Source organism: Anomaloglossus baeobatrachus, chromosome 4 (assembly GCF_048569485.1).
Source record: "Anomaloglossus baeobatrachus isolate aAnoBae1 chromosome 4, aAnoBae1.hap1, whole genome shotgun sequence".
NCBI classification, from domain to species: Eukaryota; Metazoa; Chordata; class Amphibia; order Anura; family Aromobatidae; genus Anomaloglossus; species Anomaloglossus baeobatrachus.
The window spans coordinates 406,700,337-406,718,991 of NC_134356.1; the positions used below are offsets into that span (position 1 = coordinate 406,700,337).

Here is an 18,655-nt window from a genome sequence, read left to right on the forward strand (position 1 = left end):
CATGAGACTGTATGTGTCTGAATCGTAAAGATGTAGTCAGATTGCCACTCATTCTTACTGGTAACACCAGAAAATCCTGATCGCATGCAGTATGCATGATGTCAATGTCAAGGGGTGCGGGAAGGACACTGGGGAGGCTATGTTGACCCTAGGACTGTGGGCCCTGCGCTCCCCCTGACCCTGGAGGTACCCTTGAAGGCAGGGAGGTCCAGATCTCCGCCCGGGCTCTGTCTCCTTACTGACCCTGTCCTAATACCTCCCCCGTAGCCCAACACTGGGATAGACTGGACCCAAAGTAACAACCTCCTGCAAGACACAGACAAGGGGATTAAACTGAAACACTCACACAGCAAACAACCACAGATGAGATACAAAATGACACTGGAGGGAATAAACCAAAATGGGTAGAAGCAAGTCCCTCCAGTGAACTTTCAAACAACGCAGACAACAAGTCGCTGGTCACCAAAAAGAGGAATACCACGGATGCCGGGATATGGAAACTATAAGCAGAAACTATCTTTGGCGATGGTACAGAAAACTCCCCAGGCTTAAGTAGGAGGAGACCAGCTGGAAATGGTGATTAGCAAACCTGGTTCACCGAGAAACCAGCCACTGCTCCAGGAGGAATTAACTCCTAACATGTCAGAAGCAGTGGTGAATAAAACAACCAATACCTGACAGAACAGAGCTACTTGCAGAAACCAGGTTTCTTGTTCGAAGTGTGTGCAGAATCCAATCAGGTAATAGAAAACTACGGGTAACGCATGGTAGGTTGTGTAGTAGTGATCCGTAAACGAGGATCTGCACTGCACATGACAGTGGGGATTCAGAAGTCTGCAGTCACAAAGAGTCACAAAGAGTGACTGCAGACTTTTATTACAACACCAGATAACATATTTAAGAGTATGTAACAATATGCTATTGTTTTGTTCTTTTTATACTGACAATTTGAATGTCTTGAGTATAAACTCAGAGACATTTAGCTGTAAAACTGCAATCAATTTATTAATTACCAGTAATATTTTTAATGGTAATTTTCATTATTATGATATAGTGGTTCGGCTCATTTCTTAAACAGATAATGACAGTACAAGTTTATTACAGCAGTTTAAAAAATGAAAGGTGAACTCTGACAGATTTGATAAATGTTTCTGCACTTATCACTCCTAAGTATCATCTTCAAGCAAGCATCAATTGCAAAGAAAGAACAGGATTGAGACGTTCGCTTGATGTGTATGCATAGACTTTTTGTGGTGTATATATAATGTTGCTAGGTTTCACCTCTTGTTTTTGTCAACAAGATGACAAATTTCGTAATACACTAATCAAGTAGATTACCTAAGAAATATTGTTGACATGATACTTTCCAAAATATTTGCAATGAAACACAAAACCTGTTCTTTTACATAACACTATGCCCACACACCAGGGTTGGGGAACCTTTTTTCTGCCAATAACCATTTATATATTTGTAACATTATTTGCTTTCCATACAAAATAATCAACTTAAAAATGAACCTGCACTGTTGTGTATTATAGCATACTTGGTGAGACATTTAATTAATTCCCCCCTGGTGTGGTGGCTCGAATATTGGACTGCTTCTAAAAACAAAGAAGGCAAATATATTGACTACTGCTAGGTATGACCAGGATACATTTGAGATGGACAATGATGAATTAGAGGTTGGAAAGGACTTTAACCTCCTTGAATCAATGATAACTCAAAATGCAGCGATGACACCGGAAGTCAATAGGAGAATAGCTATGGGCAAATCAACAATAAAGTCATTGGACAAGATCCTCAAATCAAAGAACATTTCACACGCAAGGAACATGCAACTGGTACATAGTTTGGTCTTTTCTGTGGTAACATAAGGATATGAAACCAGGACAATAAAAAAAACAAGACAGAAGAAGAATAAACACCTTCAAAATGTGGTGCTTGAGAAAGATGTTATAAATACCATGGATGGCAAGAAGAACAAATAAATCACAAATCAAGCCACTCGTGTCACTTGAAGCAAGGATCACCCAGCTATGACTTCTCTACTTTGAACACCTCATGCACTGGGAGAATGATACACTAACGGCTTTTGGATGACATTTGCAGCGTCAACAATCATTTCTTCCCTTTTAGTCTATGACACTTTTGTCCAATGACCTTCCTTTGCCATGCTATCCCAGAGGCATATGCAACAAGAGTATTTTGAGTATCCAGATTGCTGTCCAAGCAAGATGTTCACCATCTTCAGATCATCACATACTGAACACTGATGTTCATGATAATGCATTTTCTGTACTACAATGTTTACATTTTCATATTCTTTTTTAAGCTTTGTTGAGTGGCCAATGGGAAGAGAAGCATAACGGTTACCATTGTGCAAGAGAACATATTTCAAGCTTCTAATGGAGCTGGCTATTAAAAGCCCCAGTCTTGTGGTCAATATTCCATTAGTCCCATTTGAAGTACAATTTCTGGTAGTATACAAGTTCTTACTCTTGGTTGAAATATGGGAGAAGTCTCTCTTCTCTTTTATAATAGGCTGTAATTTTAACTTCCCGCTTTATAAGATTTCATTCATTAATCTTAATGCTAAAAGTTCGGATGCTTGCTTGAACAGATTTAAGTCTCAAATAAAGTCAGTGAGTTATTTTTGGCTTATTGGTTGAGGCCTCGAAAAGCTTCCCTCAAATTCACTTCCACTGCTACTGTGACGCCCTGGACAAGCCAGGGGTCACAGGTAATGACATCACCATACCCTACACCCCAGTTAGGTACACCTGAGCTAGACCTGAAATCCTTGTTGCCTTCCTCCAGGGGCTGATGTCCACACCAGGGGGTGGAGCCAGGCGGTTGGTCTCCACCCACCAAGAAGTTCACAGTCCTGGAGGCGGGAAAACCAGGCAGTTCAGTTTTGGAGAGGAGAGAGAGTAGTTGTGCAGTGAAAGTGAAAGGAGGAAAAGTGACAGTTTGAAAGCCTGAAGTTGGTCCGGGTGTGTGCCCCGGACCGAGACAGCAAGGTTAGCAGACGGCGGTGACCGTCTGCAGGAGTGGCCTATCGGAGTTACCGTAAGGACCGCGGACGGGTGGTGGCCCGGCGGTACCGGACCGGTACACAAGGAGAAGCCAGCACCATTGGCAGGGGCCTTTCGAATCCCGGCAAGGCTAGGAGTTGCCGTGAATTTGCCAAATCCGTCAGTGAAGGGGATCTCCGGGTCTCCAAACAACTAAGTCCCGATTGAAGGCAACAGTCCAACCGTATGAGAGAGACACCGCCACCGCCAAGGCACCAGTTTCTCAGGGCCAGCGCCTGCGGGCAAAGAGGGGCTCCTCCGGCCCATATCCAAGTCGGGGAGCGGGTTACTGGTGGGAATCCATCGCTACCAACATTGAACATAGGTGCAGGGAAAGAGACAGTCACCGTTAACTACTAGGGAAAAGCAACAGCAGCCGTCCGTCGTGGGAACCGTCTTTCCAGCCGTGTGTTTTACCAAGAACTGTGTCATCGTCTCAGGCTGAGTGAGTACCACCGTGCCGTGAGGCACAGCGCTGCCCCCGCGACCCTGCACCTCACCAAGCCCCGCACCGGGCCTCCCACCCCTCTTCCTCCACCTCATCACTGGGCCCCGGGACAACCACCCCCTACCCACGGAGGGGAGAACTAACAACTTTGCTGCTCCCTGTCACCGCTCCCGGGATCCCCATACAGAGCAGCGGTGGTGTTACCAAAAATCACCACAACCATGCGTGGCGTCACGGACAATATCCCCAACACCAAACCACCCCTTTTCACTCACGAGCGAGGAGCGCCGATCGAGTCCCCGGGATCCGGCCCATCGCTCGAGCCACCGAGCAGCAGCAGCCGCAGAGCAGCGGCAGCCGGACTCGAGCAGTGGGAGAGCGCAGCGTCCCCTCCTCCGTCCGCAACAACTTGGCGTCACGAACAGGATCTTGCCGCTCTGCCGTTGGGTAGAGGTGCGCCTTGTTACCGCCGGAGGTGTCCGGCCGAAAAATTTCAGAAGCCGCCATCTTTGGCGCGAAAAGTTCCCGCTCGAGCGTCTTCTCGAGTAGTGGAGGCACGAAGGCCAAGGCCCCGCCCCGATGGAGGAGGGGCCGGAAAGAGGCTAAGTGGGACGAAATGGCGACTGGTCGCATGTAGCCGCGGCTATACAGATAGGGACGTCGGGACCCCACGATCCGCTGACCCCTGCAAAGAATGTCCGCTCCACCTAGCTATGCGGAGGCTACCGAGCCGGTGCCCGGGACAGCGGCATGGCTGAGGGCCCGGATGGCAGGGATCTGCCGACACTACCGGAGCCAGATCTGTAGACTGATGGAGCAGTGGACCACGGAGGTGGAGGAGGTAGCTGCAGTTGCACGGGTGTATGGAATGGAGGCCATGATGGAGGAGCTGGTGAGTGACCCACGCCCCTGTGTCCCCGAGGGACCGGCCATTGCGGCTGAGGGACCCGGTCTACCCCTGGCCCCCATGCCGCCTCCGTCCTCCTTGCCCGTGCACCGCGCTGATACTGGCCCGTCGGGCGTACACCCCTTCGTAACAGTGTCCGAGAGAGTGGCGAGCCTGGAAGCTGCGGCAGCTGGTGGCAACCCGCCTGGCGCAGGGACGGACGATAGTGATTCCGGGCCTGACACCGAGCCCGTTTCGGAAGAAGATGAAGGAGTCGTCGCTCTGCATGGCATGGAGGCCACATACATCCCCCGGAGTGGAAATAATGGGTATCGGGCGGCCCTTCCTCGCCGCGCTTGCTATGCGTTGGAGGGGCTGGTGCCCGTGTTCTTCCACCCAGAGCCGGGTGGGGAGGACGAAAGTGCACAGTAAGGGCAGCGGAGCACCGTTGTCACCGTCCCCGTTGGGACCACCTGTGTGTGTTTAAAGTTTTAAAAGTTGAAAGTTATGAGAAAATGATAAGTGATCAACCGATGAAGTCACCTGATTGAACCGTGATTTGAAACCGGTCGTGGCCGGCACTGTTGTCCCGTGGGGACCGCTTGAAAAGTTGCATAAGGGACTCCTTACGGACAAGCCCGTGAACTTGCATGGCAACCACAAACGTTAGTGACTTGTAAATAATGTTTTGTTGCAGCTTACCGTTACCGCCTCCGGAGAGGCAGATTGGAGGAAGGGCCCGCAGTGGAGCAGGCTGGGGCCCAGCCACCACCGGAACCGGTGGCGATCCTCTGGAGGGGAAGGACAGATCCCGCTCGGGTAACTTGGTGCAGGACTGGAGTCAAGGGGTGCTGCCTGTTTCTTAGGGGCAGCATCAGGGCCAGGTTGCTTGGGTGGGAGAGAGCGGAAGCCGTAACCGTTGAAACCGTTACCGAAACGTTTAAGAAAAGTGCCTCCCATTGTGGGATGATGTTCTTCTACTTGTATTGTTTTTTTATCTTTTTCAGAAAAATAAAACCGGTGTTGGACGGGCAGCCCGCGGACGGTCTGCATTTTGCTAAGGGGGAATGTGACGCCCTGGACAAGCCAGGGGTCACAGGTAATGACATCACCACACCCTACACCCCGGTTAGGTACACCTGAGCTAGACCTGAAATCCTTGTTGCCTTCCTCCAGGGGCTGATGTCCACACCAGGGGGTGGAGCCAGGCGGTTGGTCTCCACCCACCAAGGAGTTCACAGTCCTGGAGGCGGGAAAACCAGGCAGTTCAGATTTGGAGAGGAGAGAGAGTAGTTGTGCAGTGAAAGTGAAAGGAGGAAAAGTGACAGTTTGAAAGCCTGAAGTTGGTCCGGGTGTGTGCCCCGGACCGAGACAGCAAGGTTAGCAGACGGCGGTGACCGTCTGCAGGAGTGGCCTATCGGAGTTACCGTAAGGACCGCGGACGGGTGGTGGCCCGGCGGTACCGGACCGGTACACAAGGAGAAGCCAGCACCATTGGCAGGGGCCTTTTGGATCCCGGCAAGGCTAGAAGTTGCCGTGAATTTGCCAAATCCATCAGTGAAGGGGACCTCCGGGTCTCCAAACAACTGTGTCCCGATTGAAGGCAACAGTCCAACCGTATGAGAGAGACACCGCCACAGCCAAGGCACCAGTTTCTCAGGGCCAGCGCCTGCGGGCAAAGAGGGGCTCCTCTGGCCCATATCCAAGTCGGGGAGCGGGTTACCGGTGGGAATCCATCGCTACCAACATTGAACATAGGTGCAGGGAAAGAGACAGTCACCGTTAACTACTGGGGAAAAGCAACAGCAGCCATCCGTGGGAACCGTCTTTCCAGCCGTGTGTTTTACCGAGAACTGTGTCATCGTCTCAGGCTGAGTGAGTACCACCGTGCCGTGAGGCACAGCGCTGCCCCCGCGACCCTGCACCTCACCAAGCCCCGCACCGGGCCTCCCACCCCTCTTCCTCCACCTCATCACTGGGCCCCGGGACAACCACCCCCTACCCACGGAGGGGAGAACTAACAACTTTGCTGCTCCCTGTCACCGCTCCCGGGATCCCCATAAAGAGAAGCGGTGGTGTTACCAAAAATCACCAGAACCGTGGGTGGCGTCACGGACAATATCCCCAACACCAAACCACCCCTTTTCACTCACGGGTGAGGAGCGCCGCTCGAGTCCCCGGGATCCGGCCCATCGCTCGAGCCACCGAGCAGCAGCAGCCGCAGAGCAGCGGCAGCCGGACCCGAGCAGTGGGAGAGCGCAGCGTCCCCTCCTCCGCCCGCGACACTACCACATGCCATACACTCCAGTTCCTACCTCTCTTCAGAGTCTGACAGTGGATGGTCTGGTAATCTGGTAAAAACTGGTATGGGAATTTCATTGTCATGTGGAATAGATCATCTTGCCCATTCCAAATCAGGATAATCCCACCAAGCTTTCTTGTAACGATTAAAGCTTTTAATTTTTACAATACAAAAATAACAATCATCATGGTGGCTTTTCGGTTCTTTCCGTACCATCGATACACCAAAGTTTAAACTTTTTTTTTCACCATTTGTCCAATGTCATAGGTACTCCTCAAAGATTTTGCAATCTTATCCTGGTCTCCAAGCTGTACTCCAAAATAAGCTATGTATACTTTATGCTAAAGGTCTGTGATATTTCTTCTTTGCTTTTTAACCATGTACTGTCCACAGATCTAGCAGAATACATCAGAATTGTTGATGCATGCTCTTCTTGATGAAGGAAGAATTTGCAAATGTAATTATATACTTATTTATATAGAACGTTTTGGGTATAAACCAAGACTGGGTTGACACACTTTTACTGTAGCTGACTTCTTTCCCCCAACAAATTCACAGTAGAATTTTGTCTTCAAAAAGTCACTTTTATAGCACTGTAGGCCTACAAATTGAAATGCAAAGTAATTAAATGGGATATTTCATTACCTAAGACGCTGTTAAGGCTGCTTTACACCAGACAATCTATCGTGCGATAGATCGTCGGGGGTCACGGTTTTTGTGACGCACATCCGGCATCGCTGGCGATGCCGGCCTGTGTGACACCTCCTAGCGACGCAGTATCGCTCACAAATCGTGAGTCGTGTACTGTTCGCTAGGTTCCATAATATAGTTTAATTTAGTTGTTCATCGTTTCCGGGGTAGCACACGCCGCTCCGTGTGACACCCCGGGAACGATGAACAGCAGCTCACCTGCGTCACGCGGCCACCGCCGGCTATGTGAAGGAAGGAGGTGGGAGGTGTTTACGTCCCGCTCATCTCTGCCCCTCCTCTTCTATTGGCCGGCGGCCGTGTGACGTCGCTGTGACGCCGAACGTCCCTCCCACTACAGGAAGTGGACGTTCGCCGCCCACAGCGTGGTCGCACGAGAGGTAAGTATGTGTGACTGTGTGACGGAGGTTACCGACTTTGTACGACACGGGCAGCGATTTGCCCGTGACGCAAAAAGGACGGGGGCGGGTACGATCGATTGTGAAATCGCACAATCGGTCTTACCATGTAAAGCAGCCTTTAGGCTATGTGAGCATGCTGCATCTTTTTTTGACCACAAAGATGCAGCGTTTTTATCTTGTGATGACCACAAGGATGCAGCATTTTTATCTTGTGGTGACCACAAAGATGCAGCGTTTTCATCTTGTGGCGACCACAAAGATGCAGCGTTTTTATCTTTGTGGTGACTACAAAGAGCAGCGTTTTTGGCCTAAAAAAAAAACGCAAGAGTCCTCCACCTATCAGGCATCTACTGAAGGGAGCCGCAGTATTAGCGCTGACATCACTCAGGTGATGTGCGGTGACAGCTTGAGTACTCCACCTGTCACCGCTGATCTCATGGCTCAGTTCAGCCGCGGCCTGATATGCGGTGACAAGTGGAGGATTCCAGCTGTCACCGCACATCACCTGACTGAAGTCACCGCTGATATCACACTTCAGCCGTGGCCTGATTTGTGGTAACAGGTGAAGGACTCCAGTCAGGTGATGTGCGGTGATAGCTGGAGTCCTCCACCTGTTACTGCAAATCCCTCCGTGATTGAAGTGAGCACGAGATCAGCGGTGACTTCAGTCAGGTGATGTGCGTTGACAGTTGAAGTCACCGCTGATCCCGCATGGCTCACTTCACTTGCGGCCTGACCCTCACAGCGAGCAGTTATGTTCTATGGCCGCTCGTTGTGATTGTCAGATGCAGCATGGCTGGATGCATCGTGGGACCTTGTGTGGATTACATCTGACCTGGAGGAGTGTTTTAGGGGTTACTAAAGTAGTGAAAGAGGGGGCTTTTTTGTGTTTTATTTCAAATAAAGATTTTTTGGGTGATTATGTTTATTTACTTTCACTTACAGCTTAGTGATGAGGGGGTGTCTCATAGACGCTTGCCATCAGTAAGTTAGGACTTAGTGGCAGCTATGGGCTGCTGCCATTAACTCCTTATTACCCTGATTGCCACCGCACCAGGGCAATCGGGATGAGCCGTGAACAGTCCCTGGACTGTCGCATCTAATGGATGAGGCAATTCCGGGCGGCTGCTGGCTAATATTTTTAGGCTGGGGGAACTCCCAATACCTTGGGTTTCCCCAGCCTGAGAGTACCAGCCCCCAGCTGTGAGACTTTATCTTGGCTGGTTATCAAAATTGAGGGGGACCTCACGTCGTTTTATTTTTTTTTAATTATTTATTTATTTAATTTACTGTACGATATAGACTCACCCACTGGCATCTGTGATTGGCTGTATTCAGACAGCTGTCACTCAGCGTGGGGGCAGTTCTTCTGGCAACCAATCACACCCACCGGTGAGCAGGGAAGGAGTGAATATGTTATGAGCCTAATGAGCGGCCGCCTCTGGAAGATGAAAGAGCTGCCGCGGGAGCTGTGTGACAGCCGTGTCGGTGATCGGTGAGTATGAAGCACTTACTCCTACCCCTTTGCGCCCGATTCTGGTCCCCATAGAGTTTATATGGGGAGCAGTATCTAGCCAAATACCAGCAATCAATCCCTGCCGACCCCAAGTCTTGTCAAAAAACGCACCAAAATGCATGTTAAAATAACAACTTGCATTTTTCATTGCAGTTTTCCATACCTCATTGAATTCAATGGGTGAAAAATGCAGTGAAAAACGCCAAAAGAATTGATATGCTGCATTTTAGTGGTCACCACAAAGACGCAGCCAAAAAAACCTGCAACGTGCGGACAGCAAAAATGAAATCTCATAGACTTTGCTGGGGAAGGAAATTCATGCAGCTTTGAGACCAAAACTGCACCCAAAAAACGTGCAAAAATGAGGCAAAAAAACGCAGCGTGCGCACATAGCCTAAAAGAGTCAAAAGACTGACCAAAAACTATTGAATTTGTTATCACACACAAGTCACTTTGGGGGAATGCATTGATTTTATGGATGTCCATTATCTAAAAATAAAGAACCAATTCAGCAAAACTAGTGTTTTTTTCAGGACCCTAAAAACACCCTAAATTTATTTTAAAAACCTTTTCACCGGAAAACCTTTTTTTTGGGGAGACCTGTGTTATATATGAATAGATTCTATTTTAAGTTGTGGGGATGAGGTAATGTACTTTAACCCCTTTACGAACAAGGGCATACTGGTATGTCCTTAGTCGCCTCCCTCCAGTTACCGCGGGCTTTGGCGGCGAGCCGACAGTATTCGCCAATTCTCCAAGTATTATCCAATCAGCAGATATGTGTGACTAACAGGCGCAAGTGGTCGGAGATCGCCCCATAACCCAGCTCCAGTGGCGGCCCCGTGATATGATCACGGGGTGCCAATGTGTTGTCATGGTAGCGCAGGTTCAGCTGATGACCCAGCCCTGATGCTTCCATGACTCACTTCCTGTGAGAGCCGACAGAGCACCACCACTCACAGGAGATGAGCATTTCTGCTGATTAGAGCAATGTTGCTCTGATCAGCAGAAATGCATAGGCGATCGGATTTTGCAGAGATAAATTGCCCTAGGGGGACTAGTAAAATAAATAAAAAAATGTAATAAATTTTTTTTAAAAAAAATATGAAGGAATAAAAAAACGAAAAGTTCAAATCACACCCTTTTTCCCCACTGAAAATAGAACAGTTAAAAAAGTTTAAAAAATACACATATTTGGTATTGCAGTGTTCAGAAATGCCTGATATATCAAAATCTAAAATCCATGAATCTTATTGGTACACAACATGGTGAGAAATTAGAGAATTATGAGTCTTGGAAAATGGCAACAAAAGCTCTATTATTTTTTTGGACAAACTTCTGAATTTGTTTTCACCACTTAGATAAAAGTAAGAGTATACATGTTTGATATCTACAAAGTCGCATATGGACCAATCAGTTTCACCAAATAGTGAGCATGCTGAATAAACAAAAACCTCAAGCTATTGTGGAATTTCATTATTTTCACTATTTCTCCACATTTAGAATTTATTCCCATTTTCCAGTACACTACATGGTAAAAAACAATCGTTTCATTTAAAAGTACAACTTGTCCTGTAAAACATATGCCCTGCCATGGCTACACTGACGGAAAACTTAAAAAAGTTATTACTCTCGGAAGAAGTGGAGGAAAAAGCGAAAGCGAAAAGCGGAAAATCGCCCGAGGGTAAAGGCAGGGTTAAGGCTTGATATTTTAGGACTCTAACAACGCCCCTGCTCAGTAGTAATACATGAATACATTATGTTGCACATATATGCAATTTTTATGAAGTCTTCAACCAATATGTCACAGCTATGTAGATGGAAAGCCCAGAATGAGATATTGTTTCCTTGTATGCATTGTACAAAATTTGGTAATGGGACTATTCAATAAATATTCAATAAATTAAACATACAAACTTTTAGCTAATAATTACTGCTGATCAGATGAGCACAATGTATATGTCCTTAATCTGTGTAATGTATAGGTAATCTGTTGTCAACTTTTGGACAATAATGTTGTAGAGTCAACATTTTTAAGAATACTGACTTGAAGTGTTTAAAGAAGTTGTCCACTTTTTGGACAACCCATTCTCAATCACTATATTTCACCTGTGTAAAATAATAACAGCCTATACATTGTTATGTCACGTGAGCCCTGCAACCAATCAACAGCCACTTCACTGTCACTTCCTTCAGACGAATCTGACACATGGAAGAAGTGAGAACTGCTGCTGCTTTCTCATTTCCGGATGACAGTTTTGTCTAAAGGATGTGAGAGTGAAGTGCCTGCTTGCTTGCAGCGGTCTTGTAACATAGCAATGTCTTGTTATCCTGGGAGATCAGATGCCGACATGACTTTCAGAGCCTATTTTAAATAAAAGGGGGCATTACCAATGTGAGATATGACCCCCAGTAAATGTCTAACACTGGTAACACCCCCTTTCATTTAATATAGAGGCGGATTCTTGGGAAGATCTATGTCCAGCCCACAGATCTTAACAGCTCATTTATATATTAAGAAAAAACGTGGATTTCCTTGAATTAAGATATCGGATTGACGATATGAAGATATCATTTTATTCAACCTTCTATGACCTACAGTATATGCTCATATAGATGGCTTAAGAAGGTTGATCCTACTGATAGATGCCCTCTAAAGATCTAGCCAGAGACAAATGCATGAGAATAGACTAGTCTGGATCCACCCTTGGCCGGCTTCTTCCAACACCACTGCAGGTGATTGATAAGTCTCTTGCTATTGGAGAGACCTTTCAATCACCTGCAGTGGTGCGGGAAATAGCCAGCTGTGGGCAGAGTCAGACTAGTCTCATCCTTAAAGTATACTTTCTCGAAAAAGGCTGGAACATTTCACAGAAAAAAATATACCTGGCTGTAATAGTGCGGCCAAGCTTTGATTCATGCTTCCCGCAATTTGGGCAAAATGAGTCAGATGACAAGTTCCCTTTAACACAGCAAGGTTTATTTTCTGCATGTTGTACTATAAAGATGCAGATACCATACTTCTTTAATGTGTATTTATATAAAATCCAGAAGTGAGCAGAATTGTCTTATCAGGTTTATGTTGGCTCTGTCATAGTGAGCTGACTTTTTCCAACAGATCAGACAAATCATGCAATGCAAAGCCTTGTGGCATTCTGGGTGTGCCTCTATGCGTATGAGCATAATGAAACCATTGTTAACAATCTCCCATCTGTGAAGATAAAGCACTTCTGAATACACAGTAGGAGTACATTTGTCTGGACTGTTACAAAGGCTTTCACTGGTTGCTTGACACTTTGTGATATGTAGTCAGAGGTTGCAAACATGTTTCTTCTCACCAAAACTTTGTTTTGCAAAAAAAAATCCCCTCTATTTTTTTTTGCTTATATGTAGAATGTATTCATTTTCCCATAGTCGTCAGTGTTTAGACATAAGATCCTATCGTTTTCTATGTCTGTCCATACTCTGGAGAAACAATTAGCTGTTTTTCTTCTTTTTTTTAAGGCTAGTTTCACACTTGCGATGAACGGCATCCGTTGCATTGCGTTGTGTGACGGATGCAACGGATCATACAAGACAACGGAATCTGCTTTTTTTTTCTTTACAGTTTTACCAGCGGCAGACTACTGTGAACGATCAGCTGATCACCCGGCCGCCAGGTGATCAGCTGATCGTTCACAATAGTGTGCCGCCGGGTGATCAGCTGATCGCTCACAGCAGCCGGTCGCCGGGTGATTAGCTGATCGCACCCAGCAGCCAGCCGCCGGGTGATCAGCTGATCGTTCGGCCGCCGAGAATGTGTGCGGGGGGCGGAGTGCGGTGTGGGTGGAGCCTAGCGGGGCCATGGCGCTGAGGACGTCAGTGCCGCGGGGACTGCATGGCTGGGGACAGGTGAGTGTGTGTGTATGTGTGTGTGTGTGCGCACGCGCGTGTGTGCATTTGTGTGCATGTGTACATGTGGAGTGGAGTGTGGGGGGGCGGAGCTGAGCGGGGAAGTGTCGGGCTCCCTGCACACGTAGCCAGGGTAAATATCGGGGTACTAAGCAAAGCGCTTTGCTTAGTAACCCGATGTGTACCCTGGTTACGTGTGCAGGGAGCCAGAGAGAGCATGCGCAGCGAAATCCTAAGGCTTCCGCTGCTCAAAAAACGTCACATGCTGCGTTCCTTTCGTCCGGCGGAAGCAGCGCAGCGTCAGTCAGCGGAAGAAACGCAGGTCCATTAGTCGCAATCCGTCGTCCATACAAGTCTATGGGAAGCAGCGGAATCCGTTAACGGATTCAACTGATTTCCAAAACAGCGGATTGCTACTGAAGGAAAACAACGCAAGTGTGAAACTAGCCTTAGGTGACCTTCTTATTTTTTTGCTGAGATGAGCACTGAGATTTTTTATCAGTGCTAATTATTCGAAGGTTTCTTGATTTTAGGAACAACAATATGACAAGATATTGATAGGTACTGTATATGTTGAAATCAGCCAATACTGCGGAACAAGGAAGAAATTTGAGTATCTAGGGAACCAGTGCAAGTAAGCAAAGTACAGTAAAATAATGTTATTTCTTGGTTTCTTTAATGCCAGTTTCAACTCTACTTGCCAACTGGATTTTAACAATCTACTTATTGTTTATGTATGTTACCTCAGTTTCTAGGAAATAATTTCAAGGCTTTCAAGTTTGTGTGAATGTTGGTTTTGGCTGTCATCAAAAAGCTTTCTTTTCCTCAGTCTCATAACCAAAATAATACAATGTAATAATATTGTACTTATAATATAGCACTATCAACTAGAAAACAAATTTGAGCACCGTGGGCTATTGACATTCGTCTTTCCAACATATGACGAAGTATTCCATCATATGACGGGTCACTGATGATGGCTGTGTTACACAATATAAACTTCCAAGGTGAGGAAAGCTTCATTTGTAAGTTAAAGGGAACCTGTCACTAGATTTGGTGACTATAAGTTGCACTGAGCTCATATACAGCATTCTAAAATACTGTGTTAAGAGCCCAGGCTGCTGTGTAGAATGTAAATAACACCTTTATAATACTCACCTAAGAGGCGGTTTGGTTTGATGGGTGTCGCTGCTCTCCAGTCTGGCGCCTCCTCCCTGCGGTGATTGTCGCCCTCCTTCTACCCAGACCAGACCGGCATCACTGTCCTGTGCAGGCACACTTTTATCTGTTCTGCTGAGGGCAGATGAAAGTACTGTAATGCGCAGATGCGAAGAAAGGTTAACGACCACCCGTACATGCGCACTACAATACTTTGATCTGTCCTGGGCAGGGCAGATCAAAGTGCACCTGCGCAGGAGCGCAATGCCGGCTAGTGTGGATGACATCATCCACATGGGCCACAGAAGAAGGAGGAAAGAGGAGGCACTGAACAGAAGAGCAGCAACACCAATTGGACCGGACCGCCCTTTAGTAAGTATTATAAAAGTGTTTTTTTACGTTATACAGAGCGGCCTGAGCTCTTATATACAGTATTCTGGAATGCTGTATATAAGAGCTTACTGGTGCCGGCCGCAGCTTACAAGGGAAAATCTGGTGACAGGTTCCCTTTAATATGTATTCAGACCACTAACTGTGCTAACTGTAAATCCAGTATACAGCAATATATGTCACAGAAATTATTCGCACAGCAGTAGCATGGGACTACGCGTTTCGACTATCTGTCTTAATCAGATTGGGAACATGATTAAGACAGATAGTCGAAACGCGTAGTCCCATGCTACTGTTGTGCGAATAATTTCTGTGACATCTATTGCTGTATACCAGATTTACAATATGGTATTTTAATGGAATATCAATAAACATGGACGTTCCAATATTCTGAGGTCTGTGCTGGATTTCCTTTTCTTTTCTTCAGATTTTCAAGGTTGCCTAACCTCTCCATGCGCAATACCGTCACAGAGACCAATGGAACAGCTGATCGGTGAGCTGATAATCTATTTTGTTTTTTCTGACCTTAAAAAAATGGTTTGTGTCGCCGTATTCTAAGACGGTTTTGCTTTTTATATTTCCATGGACATACCTGCAAAAGGGCTTGTTTTATACACGAGATCTTTAATTTTTAGTGGTATTATTTAAGGGAACATTCTACTTTTTAATCACTTCCATTTTATCTCCTGAAGATAAGGTGAATATAATTCAGTAATTCTATGACTTTTACAGTGATGGTATATTATTATTATTATTATTAGTAGTAGTAGTAGTAATAATAATAATAATAATAATAATAATAACAACTATTATTATTATTATTATGATTATTATCTTGTTTGGACATTTACTGACATGGTGATATAAATTAATTTATTTTTATTGTTTATGTTTTATATGTAATAATCAGAAAAAAAGAGATTTAAAAGCTTTAAATATTTGGAGAACAAAAAATAACAATTTATTACACTTTTTAACATTTTTTATGTCCAACTGGGGAATTTGAACATTGATGGAATCGCAACTATAGCGCTCATATTCATGGATATGTTATCCACACAAGAATGATTATCTTTGTAATGCTGTTTCACTGTATTTGATGAATAAAAAGAAAATCACATGTTGAGCTGGACCTGTTAAGTTCTCTTTTTTGGGGATTTGAACATGCCATAGATTGTCCCTTGTCCTGTCAGTGTGATCTTATTAATTTCTGTCTCTGGTTGCTAATGGGATTACCAATATGGCAGAACTGTGAGCCTCAATTTGCGTTGAGAGAACAAATGGAATGACAAAAAGCATTGATAGATTTTCTAAGATCCTTGCTTTAATAGTTTCTCCTTATGGAATCACAGTAATAGAAATCCTTTTTTGTGCTACACACAATAATAATGTATACCTATAGCCCCACACACTTTGATAGTGCCCTGTAGTGTCTTCACACAGTTCTGATGCTCCCTTAGCACCTCCCTTGCAGAAATTATGCCCATTTTGTGTCTTTCATTCACTCTTTTGTTCTCCCCATAGTAATAAAGCCCACCATTATGTTACACAAAGTATTAGTGGAACCATAATAGTACAGCTATTTGTGCTCACATTTAGTAATAGTGCACACATTGTGCCACAAACAGTATTTGTGCCCCTATACAGTAATGGTGGCCCCCATAATACACATAGAAGAACTTTGGCTGCACACTGATGTGCTTGCCTCTTCGTGAGCTGGTTGTACTTGACACTGATGAACTAATGGCTCTCCCTCTTTTCTAGTCTACCGTCAGTGCATCGCTTCCCACCACTCCTTCTCTTCCTTTCCAGCTGTCACGCTCCCGCCATCACGGCACCGCTCCTTACCCACTGATCCGGTCTACGTGCCCATCGGTCACGGCTGCCGCTCCCACTTCTGCTCCCCTACGTCCGGGTCCCTTGTGTCTGACTCTGAGTGGTCTGACTCTGAGTTGTCTGGCTATGATTCTGAGGTCCATGCATGTGTATAGGGCTGGGCCGCGCCCACTCACCTTAACTTATAGGCCCAGCACTTCTGAAGCAGGATATGACATGTTACTGGGACAGGGTATATAAGGCTGCCCTTTCCATATGGGCGGCGCCTGTTCAACGTGTTACATTAGCTAGGTGCTCAGGTCCCCTTGTGCTTTTGTCCTGTTATTTACTCTCTCTCTTCCGCAGAGCCAGTCCTGCTACCTTAACCTGGTCCTGACTCCAGTTTGCCCGGGATGTCCTCCGGTGACTATCGGCTGTGAATCCTATCATCCTTCCTCAGCCTGTACCCGTCTCCGATCCCCGACTTCACCTGGTGACCTCAGCCCTCATGCCAGCAGGACCTGGATCCCGCCTGACGTCTCTACCTGGCACCTGGATCTGGATCCCACCTGACGTCTCTACCCGGCACCTGGACTTGGATCCCGCCTGACGTCTCTACCTGGCACCTGGACCTGGATCCCGCCTGACGTCTCTACCTGGCACCTGGATCCCGCCTGACGTCTCTACCCGGCACCTGAACCTGATTCCCGTCACGTGCACTGCCTCCAGGAACTCTGTGACCCCAGAGACATCTTTATACCAGTTCCCTGAAGGACGCTGTCCCTGTACCACTCGTGCTCTGGCTGCCATGCATCTAGGCTCTCTGGTGGGGTGATCACACAGTCCCTGTATAGGGGTTAGCTCCGGGTTGCCTCACTGGAGGAGTCCGGTGCACGGCCCAGAGGATCCACCACCAAGACATTACACCAGCCAGACTCCAAGTAGATGTCTATCACTTCTCAAGTGTCTTCCCAACAAACAAGGCTCTCCTCCAGCATTCTCCCCATTCCAAAATCCCAGCCTTGGTATCTGCTGAACTCTGACTCGTCCTGCAGCTGAGGAAAAAAAAAAATCAAGATTTGGGGAAAGTCAGATATCCCCTTTAGCAGCCTGCCAAATATGTGGTGGAGCTGGGAGTTGACTCCCTGCTCCTTCATTGTACTTAACTGTATTCTGCAACCTATCAAAAAAGGAATACTGTCCAGGTTGTTGGCCTGTTTTTCACTGGGCTCCCTCAGCTCACCTGTCCTGTAGCGGCCACATGGTCTGCTGCTATTGGTGGTATAGAACTGGTCAGAGGGTGAGTAGGGGAAGGAAAGTACATCACTATAATTAGGGGCAGGATTGCTATAACTTGGCTATATCAATTTAATGCTTTTTTTTTGGTGTTGACAGTTTCCTTTTAGATATGTATACAATTAATATGTAATATCTAATATTGTTAGGTGCTGAAGAGAAGATATTGTATCATGCCGCACTACCGCCAATGAAAAGAATTGTTGATTAATAGTAATATTTTTATTCTATAGGTCGACGCATTTCTGGGACCAAGTCCTCTTCCTCAGGACGAAGAAAATCAACAAAGAGTCTTTGTCGATTTCCTTGGTCCTGAGGAAGGGGACTTGATCCCAGAAACCCGTCGACCTATAGAATAAAAATATTACTCTTAATCAACAATTCTTTTCATTGGCGGGAGCGCGGCATGATATCCTATCTTCTCTCCAGCACCTAATATCTATCCCACGTGGGGCTGCGGCAGTCGCCATAATATCTTATGTGGTTATAGTGGTTGTGCCTTCCATAACCCTGCCAGGTGAGTGGCACTCCTAACATATTTTAATTGTTATCCTGGTAAAACCCTATTGTACTCTCTACTTTTACAGTTATATCTAACATTGTTGTTATTAATATATTATGGGATTTTCCTAAAATGGACTAATATAATCTTACAACATTCATCATCATATAGTTTTCAGTATAGAAGTCACTTAGATGAAGTTGAAGGTTTCTATTATTGTCCTCTTCACCAATATGACTGTATTTGGCCATGTGCGCACGTTGCGTT

At 46.2% G+C, this 18,655-nt stretch overlaps 1 long non-coding RNA gene across 1 annotated transcript; it reads left to right on the top strand.

Moving 5' to 3' along the window:
• Nucleotides 1-647: 647 nt before the first annotated feature.
• On the top strand, nt 648-18,069 carry LOC142301579 (uncharacterized). Its single transcript, XR_012752838.1, has 3 exons — nt 648-740; nt 15,203-15,268; nt 16,957-18,069. It is a non-coding gene; the product is annotated as an uncharacterized LOC142301579 (long non-coding RNA).
• Nucleotides 18,070-18,655: the final 586 nt, after the last annotated feature.